The following is a 15,895-nucleotide window of genomic DNA, read 5'->3' on the forward strand; positions in this document are numbered from 1 at the left end:
GTATACAAGCACTAAGTGAAGAGTGTGAGCTATGGCACCTAGCTTTCACCTACTTCAATTAGAATAAATTACCGTTTATCAATAAACACTGAATAATAAATTAGCTATTTTTTTAAAGCTATGTGGACAGCTTGCAACAAGTTATACAAACTTCCTTTATATATGACTTATAACTCAATGTGATAGTTAATGAATGCAATCAAAATGTGATAGTTAATTGAAAACGAAGGAATTGGCACTGTAGACATGGTACAAAAGAAAAGAAATTGAATTGAAAAATTAATAGGAATAAATTAAAAACAAAATCAAACATAAAAACGAGATATTCAAATCGATGAAGAATTTGTACAAACTGAGAAGCACATTGTATATTTCGTTAAGTTAATGATGATAAAAACTTTTGACACAATAAATTGAAGAATCTTATATTATAAAAGAGAAGCTGATCTCCGCTGTCTGTCTGCCACAGCTGTTGGAGGAAGGGAAAAGGGGGAGGAGAAAAAGTTGTTGAAAAAGAAATACAGTGAGAGAGAGAGGGGGAGTGTGTGTGTGTGTGTGTGTGTGTGTATTTCTGCGTCTTTCAACATATAGACAACGCAACACAGACTTTAAAAATGACTTTCGCTTTGAAGAATTTATGAAAGTACGTGCATAATTAACAAATATTTTTACCGGCAGCGTAGTGACGGATAACGACTTAGTATAGAGTAAAAGCAGAGAAACTGAAAAAGCATACATTAGCTTTTATCTTTTGTTTCAGTCATTGGACTGCGGCCATGTTGGAGCACCTCCTTGAAAGGTTTTAGTCGAACAAATCGATCCCAGTACTTATATACTTTAGCGTGTCTGTTTACCTGACTGTTTACACTTAAGCGTGCAGTCTAACTCTAATCCCTAATCCTAACCCTTGTAAGAACGACCGTGCGAACTCAAAAAGAAGAAATGGTGACGAATGGAAAAACAGGACTCCTTTTATTTATACGCGTCACACGGTCGAACACAAAATTATATATCAGAGATGATATACAGATATGTTATACTACGATAACATATGGCCAGTAAAAGAAGACGATAGAAGATGATAAACACAACCGTATGAAGATGAATAACAGAATTATTTATTGTGTCGTTAAAATGTATGTCTGTGTGTGAGTGTGAATGCGACATATAATAACATAATAAAAGACAGGCCGTCGTACAAAAAAAGTGTGTATGTGAGTGATACATATATGTGTATGTGAGATATTACAGCAGATAGAAAGAGTCAGTAACACGTGAGCATTTATACCAGTTCTTTGAGTACACAATAGGAAGAGTCTGTATGTGAAAGAAGTTGAGGCTGTGTGTGGCAGATCGATCACTAGTTGTGATGTTGGCTTCCATGCCGGGCCGGGCTCTTGAGGACAGACGTTCGTCGCTGGCTGTATTCTCTTGTCTATTATTAATCGTGGTGAATATGAAACACCTAACAGAATCGAAGAGAGAGAGAGAGATGTGCCGCGGTGGTTTGGATGGGTGTACATAGAAAGTCGTGTTGACTATGGCTGGAGATGCTGGTGGCGAAGATGAATGCTTGGTAGTAGTCGTAGAATCGTGTTGCTGATGTGGCGACGGCGGTGGTAATCTTGGCTGGACGAAGCTGTTGATGGAGACGAATTTTGCCGCTGAATTAAAGCATTTTATAGTTGATGGTAGGCTCACAAGACATCAGAAAAATACTCTATCACGTGACCTTATTAGGGGCCGTGATTGGTCAGTTTGCGTTCTGGTGGGAACGGTTCGAAGAAGTTGCCGCTTCGAATAATAATCAGTCACGTGATGACAAGGATTGTGTTTTCCGCTACGCCCGCGCTTGTTTATATTTAAATGAGAAGATTGTATGTAATGGCGATAGTAGTTTTGTATCTAATGGCGATAGGTAGTTTCACTACACCCTAATCATAAACCTTAATTTCACCCTAACTCCTAATCCTAATCTTAACCCAGATCAGGTCATTTCACAGCGTAGACTACCGATACTGCGGTAGACAGCACGCTAAAGTAGCACCGAAGTTTCTCTGAAAGTCAAATTACATTTAGTTGGTAATGCTCATTAAACGCTGCAAAACGCCCTTTTTTTTCTTTTTGTTTTAGCCATGAACTTAGAACAACGGAGAAAATTAAGTCTTTATGAGAAAATTGTCTTAGAAAATTTCCCAAGATACTTTCTGTGTGAAGAATTTAGACTTAAATGCAAGTTAACAATATGTATCCACCCACCCATTTTCGGTGCCCACTGTTCCTGGGTGGGTCGTTGGAGTCGAGTCCTCAGGCACTTTCTCCACGGCGTCCTTACAGAAGCAACCACCACTGCATTTTCCCGCAGGAATCTCAAGTGTGACCAACTGGGAATATAGATATTATGCAACCATCTCATTCTTGGCCTACCCTTAGATCTCCTGCTGGTTGGAACGGCTTGAATAATCTGCTTGCAATTCTTTCCAGCGACATTCCAATCACATGTCCGTAGTACCGGATTTATGGCCGCTCAATGTGGAGAAGTAACGACTCGACCTGGAGAGACTTCACGATTTCCGAAGTACGCACCCTTATTGAGTAACGTAACTCCAGAGATCCTTGAGAGAAACTCCATTTAGGCCGCTTGTATCGAACTCTTTCGGTCATTTAGCCAACATTCATTTCATTATGTTATCCAAGTTACAAATCTCGGTTAGCGTAATGTATTGAGCAAGAAAGAATTTTTAAACGACTTAGAAATTAAACTCGTTATGAGAAGTTAAGTCATTGGCATTGATGACAATTCTTATCAAGCAAAGCAAGGTTGAGATATTCGAAATTTAAAATGATTAAAAATTAAACGGAGACATGCAACAGGAAACTAGTTTGATCTCTAGTAAGTACAGTAACATTTTCTTTCCTTTTTCTCCCCCCCCCCTCCAATACTTGGTTTGTTTCTATCTCACCAGACTGATTTTACTTCCCAGTCCCTTCGAATCATTAAAATATGTGTCAATCAGCAGTGGATTCAATCGACAATACACTGGGCAAGATTTATGTATGGGCCGATATGGATCATGGCCCAAGGCCCTACAAGCTTGCGGGGGAAGAAGACAGACTTTAATTCAGAGAAACCAAACGCTTGGAGATAAAAGTTCTTAAATATATTTACAGCAATCAAGTAATTTGTTTAAATATTTATAATCCAAGAGTTCTTTCAAAATTATTGAGCACTTAAAAAAAAAAAATTATTGGACCCTTCTAGGTTTAAAAAGCCATTAAATTTAATTGAGTCCCTTTTCAAACTGTTTGGAGCCTTTTTATTGTCTTATTATGTTTTGAATTAGCAAAATTGTAGCGGCCCCCAAAATCTACTGGCCCAGGGAGTCCACTTGGTCCACTTGTAGGGTTGTGCTAATAACAGAGAGAAATATTGAAATGATATTTCATAATTATTAAATGTATCCCATTTTAAAACAAATATCGTTTAAGCCAGTGGTTCTCAACTGGGATTCATATGTGCTCTGAAGATCCACATCAGAATTTTGGGGGTCCACACAACAAAATAGTAAATTGGTGATCCACAATAGTATTTTAAGGGCCCCTAAAAAATTTTTGCTTTAGACATTATTTGTTTATAGTTTCAGCTTAGAGCTGCGGCCATGCTGATGCACCGCGGTATGTTTTGCAAGAAACAGCTAGATTTCTTTCTCTACCATTTTACATAGTTCAGCCTACACAAATTAATGTCTGAAAACATTTATAAAAACATCGAATGGCTACGGGGTCCATCAGAATAAAATAGCAATCAAAGGGGGTCCATAGATAAACCCCTGATTTAAGCAAAATAGCTAGTTAGACAATCTCTATAAGAGATGAAATAATGACTACACTGAGAAGTAATATTTATCGCCACATCAATACGGCTGTTCAACGTTACTACCGTTCCCTGGGGTTGAAAACGGTAGTAACGTCTAACAGCCAGATTGATGGTGGGGGGATAAACATTACTTCTCAATATCGTTTTTAAATTTTCGATCTAAACAAAGCCTGTTTATTTTAGAGTATTCTGCAATGTGATCATCAAAGATTTCTCATATAAATTAATAAAGCTTTTTGGTCTGTGTGGCTAATAAGCTTGCTTTGCAGCCTCACAGTTTTCGGTTCAGTCTTACTGCGTGGCACCTTAGCCAGGTATCTTCTGTTATAGCCTCGGGCCAACTAATGTCTTGTGAGCGAATTTTCCCGTGGAAAACTGTGTTGAAGCTCGTCGTATGCGTGTGTGTGTGTGTGTGTCTTTATATTTGGGTATGCCCTCACCACCGCTTGATAACCGGTGCTGGTTTGTTTACGTCCCCTGATTAGCGGTTCGACAAATAGATTCGATAGAATAATACCAGACTTTAAAATAAGTACCGTGATCAATTTGTTCGGCTAAACACTTCAAAACTGTGCCGTGGCATGGCCATAGCCCAATGACTGAAAACAACTATAAGGAAAGGTAACAGATTCGTTGAGGCTTTAAAAAAAAATATTTTGATGCTTTCATCGTCTGCTCCTATTATTTTTAAGTTTCTTGAAGAACATGGGAGATAACTCTCACAATTTAAGGCTTTTTTTTTTTCCTGCAGCGTTTTGAAGTGCAATTCTTGGTATATAACGTTTATTTATTTATATTACAAAGCAAGTGGTAAGCTTTTTGAAAACTTGCGACTATGACGCCATTCTACACATTAAGCTAATTTATGCTGTTGACGTCCTTCGATAAAAGTATGAACGTCATTCCTTCCCGCTATAGCTTACATTTACGTAAACATCATCAGTTATGTTTTGTCATTCTGTATGGCTAATAGACAAAGCAATTTTTTTTTATTATCTTTGCATATGATAATATTAATTTGATCGGCTTACATTAAAGCAACTTGATTTTAAATGAACAAATAATATATAAGAATATGGACATTATATTCTGATTATTTTACGTCAACATAGATTCTTTTAATCTATTTACTCATTATTGCCAATACATTAACTTTGATAATTTCGTTTCCAAAGCAGTTAAAACGGCAAATAAATGATTATAAAGTGAAATAAAATTCAGTGTAAAGGATACACGGTGCTTTTTACGCGCCTTTAACACGTGCGACGGCTGGCGTGCGATGATGGTACGCGCATGCTCAACGAGAATCGACGTAATTGGCACGTGAATGGTAGATGAGCGTGTTGCTTTAATTATTTGTGACATTCTTTTTCCTGCTCTATTTTCTTTACCTTGCAATGCGTTAATTTCTCCAAGCTGTCACTGTATTGAAGCAATAAAAGCAGCAGTGAAACATGTAAGTAATGAGGACCTCTCTCTCTCTATGTGTATATATATATATTAATGCTGCATGAAAGAAGAATACCGTTATCAGCTCTGTCACTTGTCAGATACACACACACACACACACACATATACATATACATATATATATATATATATATATATATATATATATATATATAGTGTTATTTAAATCGAGTTAACAATGATTTATGGTATCTGCATGAAATCTCACATAGCTAGAAGGGAAAATGAAATTCTCGGAGTTTAATTTCTGTTTTATAAAACTGGAGCTTTGTGCTTATATATACATGATAATTAAATCGAAGATATGATTTATGTAAATCAAAAGCTGAAATTAATTAATAAACGTGTTTAAACTATTTTTCCATTAAGCTGGTTGTGTTTTTTGAGCTTTTTAAAATTATGCCGAGACTAATTTTTTAAAATACAAACCCAGCTGAAAGCGGAGCCATGATATTGTATTAAGAGCCAGCTGTTTTGTTTATATATTTCTGCATGAGCAAGAATCTTACTTGCGTCAAAAACCAATATTAAATATGAGGATGAGTTCTTTATTTTTTTCTTATAATGTAATTTTGGATTTTTTAAAAATATAATGGATAATGGTAAAAAAATAAAATGAAATAAAACGTTATGTAAAATATGACATGATGTAGACCATTCTTAGCGTTACGAAGAAATATCTTTTCTCTCCCATCACTCTTTATGGCAGTGCGACATGCTACCGCATACTTTGATCCTAACGCCGGGTCGCTTCGCATTTCCAACCAAATTTTCGTTTAAAACCATCTTCTTTAAATTTTCCCTTAACCTTATTTACTTATTGTTATTTTTTGTAGCTCACATCTCATTAGTGGTGTGTATCGCAGTTGAAGTGATTTAATACCTGACGGGGAGGGGAGGGGCTTTGTAAAGCCTAATGACATAGCGTCATTTAAATTTTATAAAAAATATATAAATAAAAGGTTAGATAAATCAATTTCAATCGACTGCTGAAAGGTAAGACTCGATATTGAAGGGAGTCTCTTTATAAAAATATAGAATCCTCCAAAACAATTTCTACAACATAGCAATCTGCTAGCATGACCGAAAATTTTCGCTTTCTCTTTTGAGAGTCAACACAGAAGTATTTACCTTAAAATAGAGTAAAACACTATTTCATTCTTTTACTTATAAATCGATAATAATAAATAATAGTAGTAGTATTAAGCATAAAAAATAATTCCAAAGCCACAAATTTTTGGAGAAGGAATTGTGGTAAACGAGTACTTAACTAATATTTATTTTATCGACTCTTTGAAGGAGTCGCTGCTTTCTTTGCTTCAAAAGCATTGGAAAATATTAAAAGTGAAGTATTTTTGGTTCTCTCTTCCAAAACGTAGAACACTATTGCGCAATAAAAATACGTTGAGGTGCTTTATGCTACATCACTTATAGTATTACTGCATTCGATCATATCAAATAGCGTTTTCCTAAAAGCTGAAAATTGGGTGTTTATCTCTTGCAAAAGTCAGTATTTATACGTATTCAAATGATGTATGAGAAGAAAATAGTAATTTATTTAACGTCTTTAGATGAGGATTGTCCTTTGTTAGAAACAGATAATCATAGATCCAGTATAATCTGAATTAAGAGTAATATAAGGATCTACAAGTCTGTTAACATGCTGAAAAAAAAAAGCAAGTATAGGAGTATTAGAACAAAACAAAACAACGGAAAGGCAAGGCTATATAGTACAGTGGGTTAGCTTAGCACCACAAGGAAGAAGTTTTCAACGTTTCGGACAGTTGTCCTTCATTTTGGAAAAACAGAATAAACCAAAGTAAGGAAGGAAAGTTCCCTCCTCAAAAGACAAGTCTTTTTTCCCCCTCCATACTTGTCCTTAATAGACAACAGTCCTAAACGTCAGCGTTAAACTAACACTACATACTGTGTACTCTGGTTTTTAATTTTTTCTTGTTTCTGATACGTTTTCAGTTTGTTAGGAAATAGTCTAGGTAAATGTGGAGAATCATATCGTAATTTCCAGAAAATGAAGTATCCATGACAAAGAATATGGTTTATTTGAAATACTGAAACGAAAGTAAAATACTGCTTGCCTCTTTTGAAGTCAAACGAACAAAAATATTTTAGTTTAAAAGTATAAGTACTATGAGGAGAGAAAAGAAAAGCAGCTTAGAAGTTTTAAATTAGAAACATTAAAAAGACATCGGTAATTTTTTGATAAAATGATATATTTGTCAGAACTGCTTTCACTTTTAAAAGCATATGTATTATGAGGAGAGAAAAGAAAACATTTAACTTATAGGTATTTCATTGCAAACATTAAGAGAGTCAGTTGAATCATTAACACACTGGCCGAAATTATTGCCTACTTTGCGTTTCCGCCTAGAGGTCAATAATTAAAGTCCCTCTCAAGCATTAAGATCGAGGTAATCAACTAGCCACTTCGCCCAAATTTCAGGCTTTGTGCCTTTGCTAGAAAAAAACATTACGAACATTTGAGAAAAAAGAGTATTAGTTATGGAATAGGGATGTATAAAAGTCAGCAGAAATTTCGGTAAAATGAAAAAAAAAGTAATCTTTTTTTTTTTGTTTACGTTTTTCTATTTCAAACAAACCAAATGTTTTATACAATCCACATTTCTTTTATTATTATTGATTTTTTTTTTTTGTAATTACGCCGCAATGCCCATTCATCTGTGATAAAATTCTCTGACGTAAATACACACACAGGACACAAATACACACATATGATATATACATAGTCGCGCGCACACGCACACACACACACACACATTTGCAATTGGTTTCTTTCAGTTTCTATTTTAAGTCCACCAACAAGGTTTTGGTCAGCCCGGGGCTATTATAGAAGACACTTGTCAAAGGTGCCATACAGTGAGACTGAATCTAAAACCATATGGTTGGTAAGCCATAGCTGTGCCCATCTGCATATGTATATCTAATATTTTTTAAGAATAAAATACACAATTACAAGTATGATAAATAGCATTTGAGCCAATATATTAGCATCTCCATTAGGTTCATTGAGTGTCTCCTACCATGCATCAGACTGACCAAAACCTTGTGCATGGATTTGGTCGACAGAATCTGAAAGACACCCAATACTGTAAAGTGGTTGGCATTTGGAAGGGCATCCAGCTGTAAAAACCATACCAAACTGCTTTCACCTGTGCTGGTGCCATGTAAAAAGCACTGTCCTCTTGTTCTACAACACAACTTTCTGTTTTAAAATGATCTAAAATAAAACTTCCATAAAAATTTTGTGGTGATTTACCTTCCAAATGCCAGCTTAATAATGACAGTTATTTTACTAAATTCTTAAAAATTTTCAAAATTAATTTAAACAACTACAGTGTATTTTTAGAGTAATATGGTAACAAAAGGATTAAGCTACTTCACAGATGACTATTTTAAAAGAAATAAATTCAGCAAAATATATAGTCCTTCCTTTTCGAGATTAAAGCATTGTTTGAATATAAGATTTGTATGAATGTAACATGTAAGATTACATTAACCCTTTAACATTTAAACTAGCCATATCCAACCCAAATATCCTACTTGTTTTGTATTCAAATTGACCAAATCTGGCCTCTCGCACCTACTCTACAATGTCATTTTAAAAATAAACAATCACATCATTGAAATCTCAAAGCTATGAAAACAATTCAAATAAAGAAACTTTACATTTGACAAAGTAATCTGAATTCTAAAGGGTTAAATAAAATAAAAATTACTTTGTAAAATATTGAATAGTTTATTCCTAAAAAATTCATTAAAGAGCGGAGCCTACCAAATGAACAGAAGGACCATTTTTATGATATTCTTCTACAGGCTACCTCAAAGACAAGTGACAATGATTTCATCTTCATGGCTGGGGATTTCAACGGACATGTCATATGGCAGCCTGGTATCTTCCATGGTGTACATGGGGGCCACGGAATTGGTTCCCAAAACGAAGAGAGAACAAGGCTACTGGAGTTCTGTGATACAGATAACCTATTGATCTGCAACACCAACTTCAGGAAGCCAGCCAGCCACCTGATAACCTGCAAATCAGGTGACTGTGCTAGCCAGATCGATCACATTGTCACTAGACAGTGAGATGCATGGTTGCTCTTAAATACAAAGATCCTCCCTAGTGAGGAATGTACCCACCAGCATAGACTAATCATTAGTAATTTTAGACTCTAGACTAGAAGGATTCCAAGAAGCAGATCAATCTGGAAAAGAAGGATGTGGAAGCTTAAGGACCCTTCATATGGTCAGAGATTTAGGTACATCCTAATTGTGAAATGTGATGAGGGGGAGGAGGAGCTGCAGACTTAGAGGGTAACTGGGAATTCCTGCAGGACAGTTTGCAGAGTGCCACAGACAAAATCTGCAGCTGGTGCAAAATTCCATCCAGACCTAGGGTAACATGGTGGTGGAACAATGCTGTAGACAGGGCCATTAGAGCAAAGAAACAAGCCTGGAAGAGTGGAGGTAGCAGGGAACTGTATCAGATAGCCAGAAGGGAAGCTAGGAGACAGGTATATTTAGCCAAGGAAGAAGTAGAAAAGAAGTTTGCATATGTTCAGTGATGTAAGGACCAAAGAACTGAAGTGTTTTGGATTGCAAGACGGTGTGTGAGAGAAATTTGTGATGTCATAGGAGAGAAATGTGTCCGGATGGATGATAGTGCACTTGCACTTAATGATTCTGCAAAGAAAGAGGCTTGGAAATGCCATTATGAAAGACTACTGAATGAGAAGAATGAATGGGAGGAGTAGAGTCTGCCATATGTTGACCCAATTGAGGGACCAGCTACCTGAATCAACAGTATTTTGGTAGATAAAGCAATTAAGGATATGAAGAGGGGATATGGCCCTTCAGGAATCACTGCTGAAATGCTTAAAATATCTCGCGGTCTGGGCTATGGTCTAGTCACCCATATTGTAAATCAGATGGTTCACAAAGGAGTCATACCATTGTCAACTGCTACAAAGTAAAGGTGACGCTTTAGATAGAAATGATTACAGAGGTATCAAATTGTTGGATCAGGTGATGAAAGTTATGGAGAGAGTCATAGCCCAACTAATTAGGGAGAGAGTTAGTCTAGATGAGATGCAGTTTGGGTTTGTGCCAGGGAGAAGCACCACTGATGCTATATTTCTGATAAGGCAGCTGCAGGTGAAATACCGAGCCAAAGATAAACCCCTGCACCTGGCTTTTATTGACTTGGAGAAAGCCTTTGACAGTGTCCCCTGATCCCTTATCTGGTGGTCAATGTGGAAACTAAGGATAGGCAAGTGGTTGGTGAGAGCTGTACAAGCCTTGTACAGGGATGCTACCAGTAAGGTGAGGGTTGGCAATGAGTACAGCGAAGAATTCAATGTACAAGTAGGGATTCACCAAGGCTCAGTCCTCAGCCCCTTTTTGTTCATCATAGTCCTCCAGAAAATAACAGAGGAGTTTAAGACAGGCTACTCCTGGGAGCTCCTCTATGCTGATGACCTTGCTCTTATAGCTGAATCACTACCAGAACTAGAGAAGTTCCAGGTATGGAAGCAAAGATTAGAATCGAAGGGCATTAGAGTTAACCTAGCAAAAGCCAAAATCTTAGTAAGTAGGCAGGCAGACAAATCACAAATCTCTTCAGGTAGATGGCCCTACTCAATCTGTAGAAAAGGTGTAAGTAGAAACTCCATAAGATGCACCTGGTGTAAGCTTTAGACACATGCAGCAATATCAGAGGAAGGTTGACAGGGAAAATAGCTTTTGTATGTGGAAGATGCACAGGTACAATAAACACTGAAAATGTACAGAAAATAGACTCCATCAACTGCCAGGTGGATAAGCTAAAGGTTATTGATAGCTTCTGTTATCTAGGTGACCACCTTAGTGCCAGAGTTGGATGCTCTGAGAGCGTAGCTGTGAAAATAAGAATAGGCTGGGCAAAGTTCACCAAGCTCCTATCTCTGCTGGTAACAAAGGGCCTTTCCCTCAGAGTGAAAGGTAGATTGTATGATGCCTGTGTGCAAACAACTATGCTACATGGCAGTGAAATGTGGGCTCTGACAGCCGAGGGCATGCATAGGGTTGAAAGAAATGAAGCCAGTATGCTTTGTTGGATGTGCAATGTCAATGTACATGTTTGACAGAGTGCATAAGAAGCATCAGATATGATGTGCAAGATATGGTATGGTCATGTGATGCATATGGACAAGGACTGCTATATAAAGAAGTGCTGATCTCTAGATGTGGAGGGAATCTGTGGTAGAAGTAGACCCAGGAAGACATGGGATGAGGTGGTGAAGTATGATTTTCGAACTTTGGGCCTCACAGAGGCAATGACTAGTGACTGAGACTTTTGGTGATATGCTGTGCTTGAGAAGACCCGTCAAGCCAAGTGAAATCATAGTCATGGCTGTTGCTGGTGGCATGTAAAAAGCACCTTTTGAGTGTTGGGCCTCATGGAGGCAATGACTGAGACCTTTAGTATTATGTCGTGTTTGAGAAGATCCATCAAGCCAAGCAAACATTGATTTTTTTCTACCAGCTCCTTCTTTATAGAAGACCTTAAATTTGATTTTATTATTTCCAGTACAGAAAATAGTCACATTAATGTCTGAAATTAGAAATTTTGATGTGGAGTCAGTAAAATTGTACCCAATAATAGCTTCTGATTCCATAACTCTATATTGCACCTTGGACAAGTGCCTTCTGCTTAAAATAGCCTGAGGTTAAGTAATACATTATGAGCAAATCTGGTCGGTAGAAACAGTACAAAAGCCAGTTTTGTGTATGTGTGAATGAGTTTATGCATCAATGTCCATGTTTGTATTTGGCATATTACTGTTCAGAAAGTAACATAGCCACTCTGTAAAAGTAGATAAAATAAGTAATGAGGTTTATATGCTCAACTAAAACCTTTGAAAGATGTGTTCCAGAATGTTCGGAGTTCAGTGACTGAAACAAGTAAACCAGTATCTTGCTATTCAGATAGCTTCCATGGTAAACTTGGTTTGTTTTAAAGAATCAGTAGCATACAAGAGAGAAGTCATTCAGTTTTTCAGATGGCATCAAGTTAGAGGTACCACCTTGTCCTATTTGGGCCGACAATCAAATAGTTAATGAACATTTAATTGATTGTTTATGGACCTCATCCTCAGACTTCGTCATATATTAAGGAGAGCCCTCAAAGCTGTTTTTTAAACCCACTGCAGAAACTCTGGACAAGCTCCTTAAACAATCACTGTTACACTATTGATAATAGTGTCTATGTGGTGTCACATAGTGTCAGAATTTAGGTGTGATTCAGGCAGTTACACTTCTCTTATGTAAATAGGTATTCAACCTGAAACACTGATTATTGTTACTGAAGACTAGGAAAGTTTTTCATTGGGACTATGGTCTGTTTATATATCTCATTGACCCTGATGAAATTTTCAAGCTTCCGCTATCTGGGCGACCAAGTTAGTAGTGGGGGTGGGTGCGCTGAAAGTGTAGCTGCTAGAATAAGAATAGCCTGGGCAAAGTTTAGAGAGCTCTTACCCCTGCTGGCGACAAAGGGACTCTCACTCGGAGTAAAAGGCAGACTGTATGACGCATGTGTACGAACAGCCATGCTACATGGCAGTGAAACGTGGGCTGTAACTGCTGAGGACATACGTAAGCTCGCAAGGAATGAAGCCAGTATGCTCCGTTGGATGTGCAATGTCAATGTGAATACCCGTCAGAGTGTAAGTATCTTGAGAGAAAAGCTGAACATTAGAAGCATCAGTTGTGGTGTGCAAGAGAGATGATTGCACTGGTATGGACATGTGGTGAGAATGGATGAGGATAGCTGCGTGAAAAAGTGCCACACCCTAACAGTTGAGGGAACCCGTGGAAGAGGTAGGCCCAGGAAGACCTGGGCTGAGGTGGTGAGGCAAGACCTTCGTACATTGGGCCTCACCGAGGCGATGACTACTGACCGAGACCTTTGGAAATGTGCTGTGCGTGAGAAGACCCGGCAAGCCAAGTAAGATCGTTGCCAGTGCCCCTGGACTGGCTCTTGTGCGGGTGGCACATAAGATGCACCATTTTGAGCGTGGCCGTTGCCAGTACCGCCTGACTGGCTTCCTTAGGATTTTCGAGTGAGATCGTTGCCAGTGCCCCTGGACTGGCTTGTGCGGGTGGCACATAAAAGTCACCATTTCGAGCGTGGCCGTTGCCAGTATCGCCTGACTGGCCTTCGTGCAGGTGACACGTAAAAGCACCTACTACACTCTCTGAGTGGTTGGCGTTAGGAAGGGCATCCAGCTGTAGAAACTCTGCCAAATTTAGATTGGAGCCTGGTGTTGCCATCTGGTTTCACCAGTCCTCAGTCAAGTCGTCCAACCCATGCTAGCATGGAAAGCGGACGTTAAACGATGATGATGATGATGATTAGGCACCAGACTCAGTATCATTCATAAAGCCAGTAATTTAGTGCTTCACCATGGTTGCTTCATCCCATTCCATTTTAGGTTCAAAGACTTTGCTTCTTAAACTGCCGAGTTATATAACTATAACAAAGTCCTATTTAATCAACTATACTTATGCTTACACTAGAATGGCAACGTTTTTGAGATTAGAATTAAGAAATTAGGGAAAAAAAAAACATCATTAACAAGGCAAAGGCTTGTATAGTAAAACAGTTAAATATGAGGAGAAAAAAATCGTCTACACTGACAAATTGTGGAATAGATATTACATCCTGAGGAAGAAGGGAAGTCTGTTTTGGTTTATTTATCTTACAAAACCAATTGAGATTTTATCTCTCTTTCTCTCTCTCTCTCTGAAAAATGGTTCTACCCAAACCCCTTGATTTCTCTTTGTTATCACAATAAAATTTATTCTACTATTTGGACTATTTTTGCAGTATTGATTCCACTTCACTTCTCTCATTTAATGTTTTTTTAATTATTTATCTGCTTTTTCTTCCTTTTTCTGTAATTGGAATGCTTCTAATTTACCTAACACATGTTAACACAGCAATGAACAATAACATTGAAAAGTGAGAGCAGATAGGAAAAAAGAATTCTGTAGTTTATATTATTGAAGACTAAGAAATGCAGAATGCCTTTCTCGCACATGAGAAGCTTAGAATCACAACTAAGTTGATGGTGTGTTGGACCACTTGCTAAAGTAACAATTCATATCCCATCAGTAATGTGTTGTAACCAAGACAACATTTCTCACTGGCTCTGTCCACTAGTTATAAGTAAGTTCAATGTGTAAGTACATCTTAACCTTGTAAGACGCAGGATCACTGTATAATTAACACATTTTAGTTAGCAGTGTTGTAGATGCAGGTAATGTCTCCAATATTCCATTCTCAAGAGATCCTGTAGTCAGAGTTAGACAAGTTAACATTTGCCTATACCAATGCAACTGCCTTTCCTACAATCATTGGCTGACGCTTTTGACATCCAGCATCCTCTCAGCTAAGTTACATTCCATTTTTCATGCAAGTTGATATTGCATGTTTAACAGATAATATTCATTTCCTTTCATCCCTGAGAGTGCTACATGCAATGCTTATATTTCATATACTATGCACCTTCATATGCGAGATGGTATCAAAAGGTTTCCAGACTCATCATTTAATGTACATTTTCCATGTTGGACAGTTTGATAAAGCTGGTGAGCTGCACCAGGTTCCAATCTAATTTGGCATAGTTTCTACAGTTGGATGCCCTTCCTAATGCCAAACACTCCAAGAGTGTAGTGGGTGTTTTTTACGTGACACTGGCATCAGCCACAAGTATGATCTCACTTGACTTGACAGGTCTTCTTAAGCACAGTATATTGCCAAAGGTCTCAGTCACCTGTCACTGCCTCCGTGAGGCTCAACATTTGAACAGTGCTTTTTACGTGTCAATGGCATGGGTGCCAGTCACACAGGACTGGCATTAGCCATGACTACAATTTCACTTGGCTTGACAGGTCTTTTCAAGCACAGCATATCACCCAATGTTCAAAGGGTGTTATTTATGTGCCAGTTAAGCGATACTGGCATCAGCCACAACTATGATCTCACTTGGCTTAATGGTTCTTCTCAAGCTAGTTTTGTTTAATAAAAAATAACTTATTTACCCAAGTTTTAACATCATCTACTTCGAAGCAGTCACCTTGCACAGCAATACACCAGTCCCAGAATTCCTGCCACTTTTGGAATCTGGCCTGGCAGTTGTTTTCTGTAAGCAAGTCAAGGACCTTCTATGATTCACTCTGGATTTCAACAACAGTGTTAAAATGGTTGCCTTTTCATCTTGGGAGAGAGATGACAGTCCACAGGTGCTCAATCTGGTGAATAGGGCACATGTGGAAGTGATACCATGTTGTTTTTGGCAAGAAACTCGCAAGTGAGGAGAGCTTGATGAAGAATCCAATTCTTCACGCTCCACAGATCTGCTTGCTTTCACTGAATGTCCTCCCTCAAATGCTTCAAAACATCACAGTAGAACTCTTGATTGCTGGTCTGGCCCTGGGGGATGAATTCTCAATGCACAATACCACATT

At 37.9% G+C, this 15,895-nt stretch overlaps 1 protein-coding gene and 1 long non-coding RNA gene across 2 annotated transcripts in view; one reads left to right on the forward strand and one right to left on the reverse strand.

Annotated features, from left to right (window-relative positions):
- Positions 1–1,096: 1,096 nt before the first annotated feature.
- On the reverse strand, positions 1,097–5,251 carry LOC149137600 (uncharacterized). Its single transcript, XR_016242018.1, has 2 exons — positions 5,111–5,251; positions 1,097–4,476 (listed from the first exon to the last, which is right to left on the reverse strand). It is a non-coding gene; the product is annotated as an uncharacterized LOC149137600 (long non-coding RNA).
- The window catches only part of LOC106877088 (uncharacterized), a 51,586-nt gene continuing 40,880 nt past the window's right edge, over positions 5,190–15,895 (forward strand). The window contains exon 1 of the mRNA XM_014925877.3: positions 5,190–5,333. The gene's annotated coding sequence lies outside the window, so the exon portion shown is untranslated. The remainder of the gene's footprint in view (positions 5,334–15,895) is intronic.

The sequence above is a fragment of the Octopus bimaculoides genome, chromosome 1, assembly GCF_046866305.1.
Source record: "Octopus bimaculoides isolate indiv1 chromosome 1, ASM4686630v1, whole genome shotgun sequence".
Lineage (NCBI taxonomy): Eukaryota > Metazoa > Mollusca > Cephalopoda > Octopoda > Octopodidae > Octopus > Octopus bimaculoides.